The sequence below is a fragment of the Varroa destructor genome, unplaced genomic scaffold (assembly GCF_002443255.2).
Source record: "Varroa destructor unplaced genomic scaffold, Vdes_3.0 BEIS01000006.1, whole genome shotgun sequence".
Taxonomy (NCBI): Eukaryota; Metazoa; Arthropoda; class Arachnida; order Mesostigmata; family Varroidae; genus Varroa; species Varroa destructor.
In genome coordinates, this window is record NW_019211459.1 from 19003583 (window position 1) to 19017377 (window position 13795).

At 43.8% G+C, this 13795-nt stretch overlaps 1 long non-coding RNA gene across 5 annotated transcripts in view; it reads right to left on the bottom strand.

Annotated features, from left to right (window-relative positions):
• Nucleotides 1-1451: 1451 nt before the first annotated feature.
• The window catches only part of LOC147754952 (uncharacterized), a 25152-nt gene continuing 12808 nt past the window's right edge, over nucleotides 1452-13795 (bottom strand). For all 5 annotated transcript variants that reach the window (XR_015329581.1, XR_015329580.1, XR_015329578.1 and 2 more), the window contains one exon: nucleotides 1452-13200. This is a non-coding gene — a long non-coding RNA (uncharacterized LOC147754952). The remainder of the gene's footprint in view (nucleotides 13201-13795) is intronic.

Sequence of the window (13795 nt, forward strand, 5' to 3'; positions counted from 1 at the left end):
AAACCAATCTTCGGGTTACCCTGTAAACACTTGAGACTGGACGTATTCCAAGGAGGCAGTCATTGATGCAGGACTTGAACCGGGCATAAGCAATTGACGAAACGTTCGTCAATTGTTTATGCCCGGTTCAAACCGACTCGAGTTGAGCACGGAGAGCAGAATCCGGCTCAAACAAAGAATATTTAGGATCCAAAAACAACCTCGCTTCTGACTATGGATGATCATAGCGTGCAGAATGCCGGGTGATGGTCAGTGTTGTTATTTAAGGTCTCACCACTGATCCGCTCTGCAGAGACGTGTACGTAAATTTTCATGTGACCAAGAACATTATTCGAATATCAGTTACGAAGCTAATCAGTGTTTGAAGATGTTGGCAATCGATTGAACATAGATCTATACGTACTGAGGCCGGCAAGTTCAACTTGCTTATCAGTTGGCATAAACAGCGCTTCGTACAGTAAAAAATGCAAACTTAAATAAGCTAATCGTTGGGGTTTTGTCTGAATGTCTCAATTACTTATTTATTCTTTTTTCTAAAGCTTGTAACAAAAAGGGCTTTTGAGTTACTTCGCTAAATTATGAAGCCTTTCAGATATGAGCATGAGTGAGGATTTTGTAGTCTGCCGCGCGAAAGTAATCCTCAGACCTTTCAGAAGTCGCGTGAGCTCTGACAATAATGTATTCCGTCAACTTCGCATAAAAATCTACTATTTAATATCCGTGGAGGTTGCTTCGGGTGTAAAAATTAACTAATACGCTAAAATTCAAAAGAAGTGCTATTGTTGCTCGCCATAACGGGTTTTTTGGTTTGTTCTAGAAAGAACTGGCTTTCGTCTGGTATCAGAAGTAATGCCTAAAAACGTGCCACTATTATGACAAGCACGTATTGAGCTGTCATCATTGTACGACTGTGGCTAGGTAAAACTCAAAACCACAATCCGGCTGTACTGGCCAGTGACCGCCTATACATATTATGTTCGGTTCCAGCCTTATACTTCTTTCATACTTTTACTCAAAGTTGTGTCTAGTCAGGTGAGAAAAATACTTACCAAAAGCAATGCTTGTGAGTTCCTCCAAAGTAACGACATTAGTCTGTTTAATCTTAGGAAAAAGATACATTACGTACTAACAAAATATCATTCAGTTTGCGTGAACGAAGAAAACATTCTGTACTCATTGGAATGGCATAGGGAACATTTTTTTAAAACCTGGATACACAGGCAGAACCTGCGGATATTTCCATTGTAATTACCGTTTTTCTGTAATGTCAGGCTATAAGTGGGAGCCACTTTGTACTTACTTCTATTCCACGAAAGACGATTGGGCGACGGTTGCTACACAGAGATGGAAAACTTTATGTACATTCACAGGCAGTAAGAAGCAAGTTGGAAAAGGTTTGTGTCTATCAAGTTTTGATGTTAACCAATGTGTTTAAAGAAGAAAAAATGTCAGTCATTTTATTGCCAATTAGCAATTTATTTATCTGCCATATTTAGAAACATTTATTCTACATCACACGATTTTATAGCAGAAAATACGTCGGACCGCAATAGAATTAGCAGTATCTTGCTCTTACAATGCGCATTTGAAGTTGTTCTCTGTCTTGCGTTAAATTTGCTCAAAAGCTGTGAAGTATATTTCCTGAAATACATTAGATCTTTCATCATATAGACGTATGAAGTATGATGCCAAAGTCTCTACAGCCAATTGGTAGCGCTTTGTACGTTGATATATGATGGTTGAAAATGTCACACAGGTCGTGGAAAACTTTTCCGCTGCAGCTGCCGAATAGAACGTCACATTTTTCAATAAATACGAAACAAATAAAATGGTTTTCTGTGTTAACTAGCAAGTTTATTTTATCTAGCTTGAATTATCTGTTGATTTATTATTCAGTGCAATTTTCGTTCGGCAGATTTGTATACGCCTTAGTTTACTCATAGCCTTCATTGAAAACAGTCTATTCGATAATAAGATAACATCGTATGACACCGCTTTCACGTACGGTCCCAGTGTGCTTTTCTCTCGCTGTTTAGAACATGTCCCGGCAGTAACCTTTGTGAAAACGGTTCCTTTTCCTCCGATGAACGAATTTTCCTAAAGTTAAAGATACTCAGACAGCGAGCCTAAAGATACCTCGCGCTTCAGTTGGTACGGAAACGGAACTACGCCGATGACTGCACTCTCTTCGACTGTCGCTTCAACAGATTTCGTACCACGCGTGGACGAGTAGCTCTCGTGGGACCATGGGAAAAGCGGAATTCGCTCAAAATAGACGAGTTAAGAAGGGAATAAGTGTAAGCTAGACTCAACATTGATATAGCCAATGCTAGCTCAATTCCGATTTATGGGTCTGCTCTGCTTACCTCATGTACGCGCGGATATCGTGGACATTGGCATAAACATGGAGCTTAGCGCAGTTGACGGCAGCGATGTAAAGTAAGCCAGGTGCAGTACTACATCTGATCGTCGTTATCGTCGAAGTAGCTAGCTGCTACGTTGACTCAGTTTCTTCGCCGCAGCTGTTCAGCGCCCCACCGACGCCCCCTAAAAGCTACCCCGTAGAATTTTGCATTTGCTACCACTGCTGGTTCAGCTTCCGACGACGACGTATGCTCATGCCTTCATCTTCATTCCGTATTCGTCCAAAGCCCCCCCTCCCCCCCAAGGCAAGGATTTTTCCCTGTGTAGGATCGTTCTACTCACACCGCCAGTCATAATCATTGCCACAGCCATCCAGTGGTCTCACATCGAATGGTCTTTCAGTTCTTTCTCATTCTCGTTGGCTTCGTGCTGGGTTTTGTCCTGCCAGCGGCTTTACCGAGAACCCTAGTTCTGAACAGTCGGAACAGCAGCAGTAGAAGTAACCAGCTCCAACAGCCCTCAGCCTCGATCTGCCTAACTTCGCGTTTACGGCCACCTTGCACTGCAGTAGCGACACCTGCCACTTTTCGCTAGCTTCGCCTGGCTGCCGCAACGACTACTTCTGTCGTCGGTTCGCGCGCTTCGACGGTTGTTCCTGCTGCTGCTGCTGTCGGTGACGCTGAGGTCCTCGCTCTTTCTGTGCATTGCTGCTGCTGCAAGTGGCGCCGAGGGTGTCGCTGCTGGCATCGGTGCTCTGCCGTTGCTGGTTTGGCGTAATGATGCGGAAGGCGCTAAAAAAAGCGATTCACCCGAGAGGAAGCGTCATACCACCCACGACCACTATAGGTACACGACCAGCCGCCAAATAAAGGCAGCAATGGCGACGAGTACCACCGTTTGCTTGGCAGACGGGTACTATCAGCAGGTAACCCAGCGGAATGGAAGAAACGGCAAACACAGAGAGTGGGTTCCTTCATGAAGCTTTGGGGAGAATGTGGTGGTAAGAATCTACTAAGAGCATACCCGTTCCATGCACCGTCGCCAACGTCGGCGTGTGGTAAATGTAGGCAATGGACAGAGAGTCAGCCAGATCCTGAAGGTTGCTGAGGAAAAGGTGGCGCCCCCTTTTCTCGCAACGTACCCCCTTCGCCTCCTGCCTTGCCTCTGTCCGCCCTTCCCAGCACGATTTGCCCCCTTTTCCCAACACCGTATGTCTGGCATGTGTCCCCACAGCTTGTTTTAGTCGAAATCGGCGTCTGGAGGCCGGCGCCGTGGCGGCTTGTAGCAGACAGGTACTGCGAATTGGTGGCGACGGTGGCACCGCTGCCAGCAATGGGTTCCTTTGCGCCTCCACAAGCAGCTCTGGTCTCCCCTTTGCCTGCCCTGTCGTTGCCTGTAGTCGACAGCGTTGCCTATCGTCTTCGTTTGGTCGAGGTGCAAGATGCTGTTGCTGTTGTTGTAGAGAAGCAGCAAAGCAAAGACGTCTGAGCGGTCTCTGACGCCGACGTCATTGCCATCGTTTTGATTAGACGACGCAGGAGCGGGTGGGCAGTCGACCGGCTGTGCAACGGACGAACTAGGCACCAATCACTTTGTTTTACTCGGAAGAAAGGTTGAAGGCCTTGACAGAAAGAAACAACAGTGGGAGCGAGAAATGACCATCGTGATGTCCAGTATTCAAGTGAACGCTAAATGAACGAAGAAAACGCAGAGGAAATAAGGGGGGCGCGATCTGAGAACGCTTCTCAGTAAAAGACGTAGATGGGGTGCAATGGACGCCCCAAGTCATGGCAAGGATACTTGGACGCTTGAAGGCTTCAAGTTTCAGGGCGAAGGAGAACGACTACCTGAACACTGAATGCAGGAAATCGATCGACGAACGAAGTTCGTTCCACTTGAGTTGGCTTCGGGGAGTACAATATTATGTATGCGGTAGTATTGGCTATGGGTCAATTTGGTTAAACTCGTTTTCGGGGATGGCAATGTGTGTGTCGTCTACCTGCAAAACGAAATAGAGTGTAAATCAGGCCAAATGAAAAGTGTTATTTTAGCTGTCGCTCTCGCAAAAAATAATGATATGTATATGTAAGAACGGATGGCTACAGATCGATCACTTACTTGATAATAACCAAAGAAGTTCCCGCTATCTGGTTGAAAAGTGGAAATATTGTTTTTTTCTCTATTGTTGAAACAGGTAAGCGCCAACGCTCTGCTAATACTTACTAATGTATGTGGCACAGGGTAGACATTTTCCGACTGTGCTATCGGTGCTAAATGTAATATAGCTTCGTTTATGAGGTAAAAAGTACCGCTAAAACGTCTACTTACTCACTAGGGCGAAAAACAAATGCTAATACGACAGCACAGGAAATTAAGCCAGCTTGATAACCTTTCTAAAGAAGAGCTTTACCAAACCATCAACATTTTATCGTTTACTAACGGATGTCCCGAGACGTCTCATTTGAACACATTTTAAGTTTCTTGGATTTTTGAAGAAGTCACTTTTAAAGCCCTTAGCCGACACCTACAACCGAGGAACTGATGCACCGCTATTAGTTAGAACTTGGCTTGTTGGCTGACATATGGCGATGCCGGTATATAACGAGGGGCGAGTCAGTTTCCATGCTCTTTGATGCGCCTGCACGGCCAATAGGATCGAATCGTACAAATAGCAGTAAGGGAATTGTTCATCGTATAATGCCGCGGCGGAATCTATAATAATGTTTTTGTGTAGACTGCAAACAAAAAACAGAGGAAGAAACTTTGCAGCAATATTGTTGCCTCGGTATGTAGTCATTGTTCGAAGCTCGTCGACCCTATTCAACGTTAGACCACATGCCGACTGCTGAACTCTTGTTGCGACATCATCTCCTAAGGGTCATGGATACATCGATCCGTTAGTTTGCTGATAATTCCGTTCATTTTCCGATAATGTCAGAGTAGACGAGGCCTAGAATGACAATGGGGTTGACATTTTATACGATAGTATATCAGTGTTAATTTAGCTACAGACATTGCACGCTCATGTTATTTGAGGTCTTTTTCCTTCATGGACCACTTTGAATTGTTAGTAATATATAACAGTATTAAATGATACAATGAATTTTATCCGCGAGGAGTTAGTGCCTGTCGTAGCTCAAGGGGGTCTTCCTATGAAATCGAGAACAACATTTTTTTCTTTGTTAACAAGCTAACAAGATTTGTACTTATCGATCGTACACGATATCGACAAATACAAATCAACATTAGATGAGCATGAACTGGAGTTACTATGTAAACAAAAGCGTTTTTATCATCGATGACAACGTTAAATAGTTGAATCCTTCTGCTAAAAGCGCCTCAGGAAAGTCAAAACACATAATGTATTTGAGCCTACTTCCGTCTCCTACAAGGGCTGACTGGAAATGTGTTCAGCTCTAGAATTATATTCTGCTTGAAGAGTTTTGTTAAGCGAGCAGCTAAACATGCGCTAAAATATGTGGAAGACGAAGCGGAAATACCTTAAAAGATCGAAAAGGGTCCATCCTATTGGGGACCATAGGGCGACCATGGGTTCAAATAAATTGAACAGAGGTCGAAAACGCATATTGGTGAGAACCATCAAACCGGCAGATGGAGGCAAATTATATCAGGTATGGACTTGATTCGATCAGAAAGAAAGAGAAAATTCTAGCCATTCGCCCCATTGCACCCAATTGCGTTGAGGCCCCTTTACAGTCTGGGGTAATGGTCACTGTCAAGCAAGGACTGCTAGGAAACGATCACCAGTCTCGTGCATAGTCCCTACCTTAATTTTGACTCGGTCGATTTCGCCTGCCCTTCAGACACGCCCTGTCGATTGCGACGCTTTTGCCTAATAATTCTGTATACGTATGCCCTCGCCAAAGTTCCATTCGTCGTAATAGCAAATTGTGTTTTTTTTATACTCAAAGCGTATATTTCCTCAATCTTACCTAGTCTAAATTGGACTACAGGGGTTCGATACTGTGAACTTTCAATACGCTGTGCTTCAAACGTGTTTATGGGGCGTTCTCATATATTTCATCATTCTAAGAAACTTCTCTAGGCAGCATGTTTCTTTATCTCACTATCTTATACCCCTAATTAGATTCCATGCATTTCTGTCCTCGGCACGACAGGGTTAGCCTGCCCAGTAACCCTATTTTTCGTCTTGTAAGGCCCTCACACTTGATTCCCAGTGAGCCAACAACTTCAACTGACTGTATTCATTGTTCTTACACGCGATGCAATCCGTCATCAACAAATACGGCTTCATCGCTATATTCCTCTTGGAGAGCAAGTTGAAATTTAGCAGTGTCGTCCTGACAAGGCGAGGCGCGCCGAAGGCAAGTTCTAATTCAAACTGCGTTGAAACGCTTCGCTAGCTGGAGTATTTGAATCGAGCGCGACAACACCCGAACGCAGCTAACAAATCCAGCCGTTCTTGAGAGTTCCTTTCCCACTTTATTTCTTCCTCACTTCTTTTGCCCAGAACAGAAAATCTTCTCCAACGAAGGTTCCAGACCGGTTCGGGTAGTGTGGCATGGTCGTACAGAGCAAGACAGGATACGGTAGCGGCCGTGCCACAGGCCGCGACAAGCAAAGGCCCCCGTTTAACGACCAAACGTTGCTGAGACTGTACTTAAATGCGGCGGCCGAGGTAAACCAGCTTGCAGCAGCCCTGCTGGTTACCTGCCTTTACCAGCACCGTTCCTGCGCTGCCAAGTGGTCCACGCCGTTCACGCTAGAACGCGTCCCGGCTCCTCGCCAACTCGCTAGCTACTTAGCTGCGAGCTGCTGCTGTGGCAACTGTGGCTGCTGCAGTCAGGCAAGAACCCGTTCTGCTGCGGAGAAGTACAAGAAGAAGGTGGCGTCTGCGCCTTGTAGCAGGAGGCGTTGAACGCTATCGTAGCGAAGGCTGCGATTGGGTAAAGGACGAGAACGATAACGATGGTGTTGACGACGGTGGCCAGGAACGAATGGAAGGCCATTCGCGGCAGCCCGTTCCAAAGAGGAACGACGAGCAAGCAAGCAAGCAGTACGGCCACTTGCCTAGAACCACACTAGCATTCAGCTAAGACTCACGCACTATTTAAGGAACTCGATCACAGAGACACCATCAGTGCGACCACAAAGGCTAAAGATAAACTGGTACCAACACTCCCGAAAGGGTTCCCAGTATCTTTGGTGCTAATGTCGCATTCAAATTGTGCAGCTGACCCGGAGGGCTACGTCTTAGTTTTCTATGTCGCTATAACATTCTCAAGAGCGCCTGAGCCTTGGTTGGAAGCTGCCGTTTGGGCGGGCAGCGTTCGCCTTGTTGAAGACGATGGCGTTACCACCGAGAGACGTTGCTCGACCAGCCTGCCGGTCAATTGGGCCACCCAGCATCATGCGAAAAATAAAGGGAGAGAGAATTGTAACTCGGTAAGCTCGGTGTGCATATGTTGGCTTGGCAATTTTGCTTTGACACTTACTCGAGCGCCAGTCCAGGATCTGGCGAAAGGTTACCCGCTCCCAGAGAACGGTATCCGTTAACAAGTAACAGGCGCGAAAGCAGGTGCTCCAATGCAGCTGGCGCCCGAAAGCTGGTCGTTTCCGGTCGCCAGTTGCTTGACCGTTTACAGCCTCGCTTGCCTGCAACGCCAGCGACAGCCGCGTCCGAAAAGTTAGCTTGTTCTTCCTTGCCGTTCAAGCATCCTTCTTTCCTTTATTCTGTTTTTCCCTTTGAGACCAGTGAGTTGTAACTACGCAAGGCCCATCCGAGTGCTTAGAGAATAGTTATTATTGTTAGCCAGCCGAGACTGTTTCACCATCACGTGGATTCTGGTCGCGCATGAAGGGGTGAACTGAGACTATCAGGGATGACAGAGAGCCTATGACGATAACCTTAATGGTTGTCTGTGTAATTAATAGCTCTGCTTTGAATTGAATTCAATCTTGCTGATATTCCCGTCACAATCTAGTCATAGACTGAAGCCACTAGCGACGCAATGTGGAAGCTATTACCAGCAGTGTGCCGTTGATAGTGATCGTATCATAGCTAAATCATATACGAAAGTTGGCTACATATTCTGGTATACGAGAAATAATCCCTTAACTCGCAATTGTATCCTGCATAATGCTATGACCTTAATTTTTTTTAAATCACTTATCCTTATTTCTGCATCTCGAACACGTTAGCTGAATCTAGCTAAGCTATTAACCAACAACTTCTATACACTGAAATAGGCGTTTTGTTATATGGATCAGTTATGCGTGATCAAGCACCAGCGAGGATAAGGTAGCGCATCCGATAAAAGTTATCTATGATACGCTACTCGAAGAACCCAAAAGAAAAAAACAATTCTGTTCCTTTTTTTTTTTTTGCTTCAATTAATCCACGCTTTCACTGGACGGGACTGGCTACAATGGGATTGTAGATATTTACTAGCTAGTCTTATTTGTGACAATTTACAAACGCAATAGCACTATTCTTTCCGAACATTTACTTTTTGCCTGTTCAGTCGTTCACCGATAATTATAGATGTCGCTGGAGAAAAACAATGATTTGTACAGGCATGAAATATCAGCTTTATATAAGGAGATCGATTTTTTATTTGTTGATTATAATTGACCACTATCGCGTCTTAACTCGGTGTTAAATTATTTATAAATAGAGTGGCTCCATTGTTCAACGAGTTGGGCTGAGCGTTGGGGCGTCAAGAGAAGATTTGCATTTTTGTCCTCACTGTTGTCCTAAACTAGGGCATGTCGTTACGATCATTTTAATTAAAATAAGCTATCTTTATTTAATCATACCGAGCCCCAAGGCCGTATCAGTTTGAAGGCTGAAGTCGAAACGAGAATTGAACGACAGTCTCACGTAACATGACTGTCATATAGCAACAACGAAATCTTGTCTCCGTACCTAATGAATTTTAATAATTCTGGGCAGATTTCCTTGTGGCTTTCTATAGAATGAATATAGAGAGTAATAGAGTTTCAAATTTAATTACTTGGGGAATTCATTACGTCGCCCCTGCGCTTAGATGATTGAGCTAACGGCGTCCTGTGATAATTTCTAAGAGAGAGATTTGCTCTAGACATGTACATTGAATACACAGTACAGATACAGTAATGACTGCAAACCCATTAAAAACCCCTGAAGTGCGAGCGGACATTGATAAACCGGATGGCATCACACTGTATCATTCATCCCATATTTACATGTCTCGCCCACAACCACCGTAGCGAACATAATGAGCGAGTCAAAAAAAAGGACCTATAGAAGTGGAAGTGTGTGTAGGAAAAGTTTCTAGTTTAAAAACTAGATTACACAGCAATGCAGGCTTAGACTGTAATTTAAGGCAATAATTAGCTCATCATAGTAATCCTTGTCGAAATATCAAGCCAAACCACCTCGCCATTAAGCTTAATTAAACGATTGCCCCATCAGGATTGAACGAGCTACTTCGTTTGCTGAGCTAGTGTCAAAAAGCTTTAAGAGAGTATAGTTCGTTTGCAGAAACGCCAAGTGTATCGTAGCTACATAGTTCACTTCCAGTGTCAAAGATGGCTGCGTCTGGGAACCTTTTGCGAATTTGTCTCATGCAACTGAAATTATCGCTAAAACAAACATTGCAGACTCGCTAACACTGTTGCAGCTGTTGTGGCCAACATCTGATCGATATTTCATTCTGATCGATATTGTATTACGTGTCTTTGCGTTGTTGACTGGTCTCATCATGGGAACTTGTCGAAGCTATGCGTTGAGAGATAGAGCTCCCCCGAAAAGGTTCGAACGATGGGCCATTTATAATGTATAAAATTGTAAATAAATGTAAAAATAGCAAAATCGTGAGTATCGTTTAGAATTTCTAGTGTGAAATCAACATCCGTATGCTCCTCTGTCAGTGACCAATCAACACGGACAAGAATACTGAAACATCGATTAAAATGATCTGTATCGGGTAAATTTTTCTCGAAGTGCTTCCATTGGTTTTAGGGGTGGTTGCTGGAAAATGGATAGCCGCAAAAATAGGATAAGATCTAGAGAAGGTACTGGGATTATATAATTGTTGAGGCGACTCCAACGACGTATGCTTCAAGCGGCAAAAACATCTGACCTAAACACGTTTCAGACGTTTTTTCGTCAATTACACGGAACGTTAATCACCTGAAGAAAACTGCTTATCTGCAACCGGTAAGTTTATGCTCGTGTCACCGAAAACACCGAATTGGTTACAACCTTAAGCATTACAATTAACATGTAACAATTTTCTCGGTTTTCGGACTAGTTTCCCACAACGGTCCATTCAATGGGTCGTTGCCCCAAGCAGGGTTTTACAACTGCTGCCCATCCATCAGATATGAAAAAATTCACGAAAAAAACTCACTTCAGAGGATTCGTGAACGAATACGGACGGACACGTTGCCACCGCCGCGCATGGAACGAGTGACGGAAAGCTTACCAACTGTACATTTGCAGTATCAGTAAATGCGGCAGTATCAGAATTTCGTAGAGATGTGTCCAGCACAAGCATGACAACAATCTTTCCAATAACTGTGTTAGTTTTTTAAATTCGCTTTTTGAGACAGGTACTAACTAATATGGGTTATTTGGCAGGCTATGCACATATATTTTCTAACAGGAAGGCAAAAACTGTGTTCAGATGTACATAAAGTCCGCTTCGCGGGCGTATGCCCATTGGTAAGCCACCGCTGAGCGGGGTATGGTCATAGCACAGTTGGTTAAAAAAGAAATTTGACTCAAGGGCGTTTATCGAATAAGGCATACTATTTTGTGATCAGATGCTTAAGTCGTGTTGGCATGCAATAATTAATTCGTGGATGGCGCGGATTGGTCGTTTGAAGGTCTTGCCCCCTCAGACCTAACGGTCTAAATAACTAGTACCGTACTAACACTACACAAAGCAGTAATGCAATATATAACCTGAAGAATAGACTCACATCTGGCTACTTGGCTCCATTGAATCCTCATCGATCCCCCAAATAACTGATAATGAATGCGCAAATTTTTTATTTCTTCGAGATTTTTCCTCACGCTATCATTTTCATTATCAACCAAAGGCATTTTTCCACCAGACTATTTTCCGAGTTGATGCAATAGCAAATCTATAATCATCGTATCACTTTTATCAGTAAGTGGAAACTACAGTGAAGTTATATGGATAATATAGCTGAAAACAAGGACAAGCTTCTCCAGCAAATAGTTGCGCTGCTACATGCAAAGATATAGAGTAATATGGAAGTGTAATCGTCTACAAATCATGCATACACCCCATCGTCGTAAGGTAGACATTCTGTTCGATATTATTTTTTATACGATTCAGCCCAGAAATAGCGCAGTCGGCTACATCTTTGCCTGTCAATCGTAAATATATGTGGGTATGTAGATACGAATCTGCGCTCATCTAGACGCATTTCACTTCATGAAACCTTTGAGGTAGCGCGTAACGGTCTACAGACCGGCCGTTCAACGCGAAGAACGCCGCATATAAAACCAACTGAACGTAATTGTAAAATGAGACACCAAAACATTTGCGTGTATCATATTCTCACCAATGTGTGGCGCTGTGTATATTTATCAAAAAAAAAAATATTAAAGCATCAACTCCATCAGTATCTAATAGACTGAGACAGAGAATCGTCTGATTAAAGTGAAGATCCACTGAATGAGCGTTTCGAAAAGAGACTAACCAAGAAATACAGTCTGCTATTGGTGTCCACATCAATCCCCATAAGTTTTTTTTATCTATGGACGGACGCCACAGTTGTGGTCCAGCGGCATTATACTAGCTTCAGGAATCCTTTACCTACAAGCGGCCCTCTCGCAACGCCAGTGCACGCAAAGCACGGATCGCCAATAAAAGCAAAACTAGCCCTTTCACTTCAAAGTCTTAGCAAATTCTTAGTCTTCATCGAGTCGTTTTTGAGTCGAGGGTGAGCACGTGGTGAGTAATCGAATGTTATCCCGTTGTCTTACTGACGCGGTACTTACGACTCTGTCGTTTCACAACATAGACGCATCTCGGAAATACACTGTCCTGCCAAAAAAAGGACCGATATGCAGCTACGTGTCAAACGACAAGTGAGAACATTATGGCGTACATCGTTCAAAGCTTTCAACTCTTTTTTTGGCTACTCCAGCTCACAGACGAGTCTAGTTGTCTAAGGAGCGCGTCGTAGGCGCCAGCGTAAATTACAGGGTACACACGACGAGACCAGCCCGTCCTTGCAGGTGGTTCCAAAGACGTTGAGGAACAGAAAGGAGGAGTGGATGAAAGGTTAGGTAGAGGATTTTATGAAGGAAAATGTCTGATTGACGTAGGTGAGGGTATTGTTTGAATGAATTTGCATGATAAGTATGTCTGTGACAAGAGCGTAATGAACATAGAATTACAATGTCAGTCAAAATGACATAAACCGTTGTTAGCTTAATTGTTTACTTACATGAAGGGCGCCAAACGACTGGCTTGTTTAGTACATTATATAACGAGTACATATCTTCTTTTGACCGCCTTTCGGCTTGAAGTGCCTCACAGTTCCTAGCTCACGAGCCCTTCTGTGCTACTTTATTACCAGAAAAAAAGCCGTGAGGCCTGCGTACTCGATCTCGTAGCTTGCCAATTTCTATATGTGTCCCTCCGGTTTTGCCCCTTTACTGTAAAGATACTTTTTTGTAAGAAGTATTTCCGTGAAAATGTTTTAACGCAGATCTTCAAATTTCAACACGCGTCTTGTTCCAGTCTGCCTCGTTACCACTGGAACGTGTGACAATTAATTACCTATGTGGTTCCATCTCCTTTGATCTGTGTATGACCATTATTATTTCTGCAAATGAGAAAAAAAAAAAAAAAAGTGATTCAGCATTTCCCGTGCTCAGTTCTGCACCGTTAGCTAATATGAAGCAATAGCCACATCATTCTAAGTGCATCAGCGCTAATCGTTTCCCCTCTTGTAAAAAATTCACACCGTCAATTGACTTACTGCTACGGAAACGCCTACCCGCTAACATAGCAAACCATATCGTCCTTTACGTTCATTGCGAGAGAACTGTGTTATCAGTGGGGCATTAGGGAAACGTTCTTTATGCGACGCTTAGATTCAGAGCCTGGACTGTTTAGCATATCCTACGCTCTAATAAGGGCATTTAGGGTTCCTGCCAGGTTCCGCCACTTCTCCCCAAGATCTACCGCAGTAAATTTTGCTGCTAGCTGCTCTCGATAAGAACTCTATAATGGGTAAAGGGTACGGTCAAATGATTATTTTCTAGAAATCTTTGTTTTTAGAAAAACAACACACTATCAGGCCCTATATGGTAGATCCAAACTAGTCGTTAAACCTGGTTCAAAGCGGCATTCTAACCGCTCATGCAAAACAACATGCCGCAATTGCTTTTGCATTTGTAGGATCTCATTCATACTTA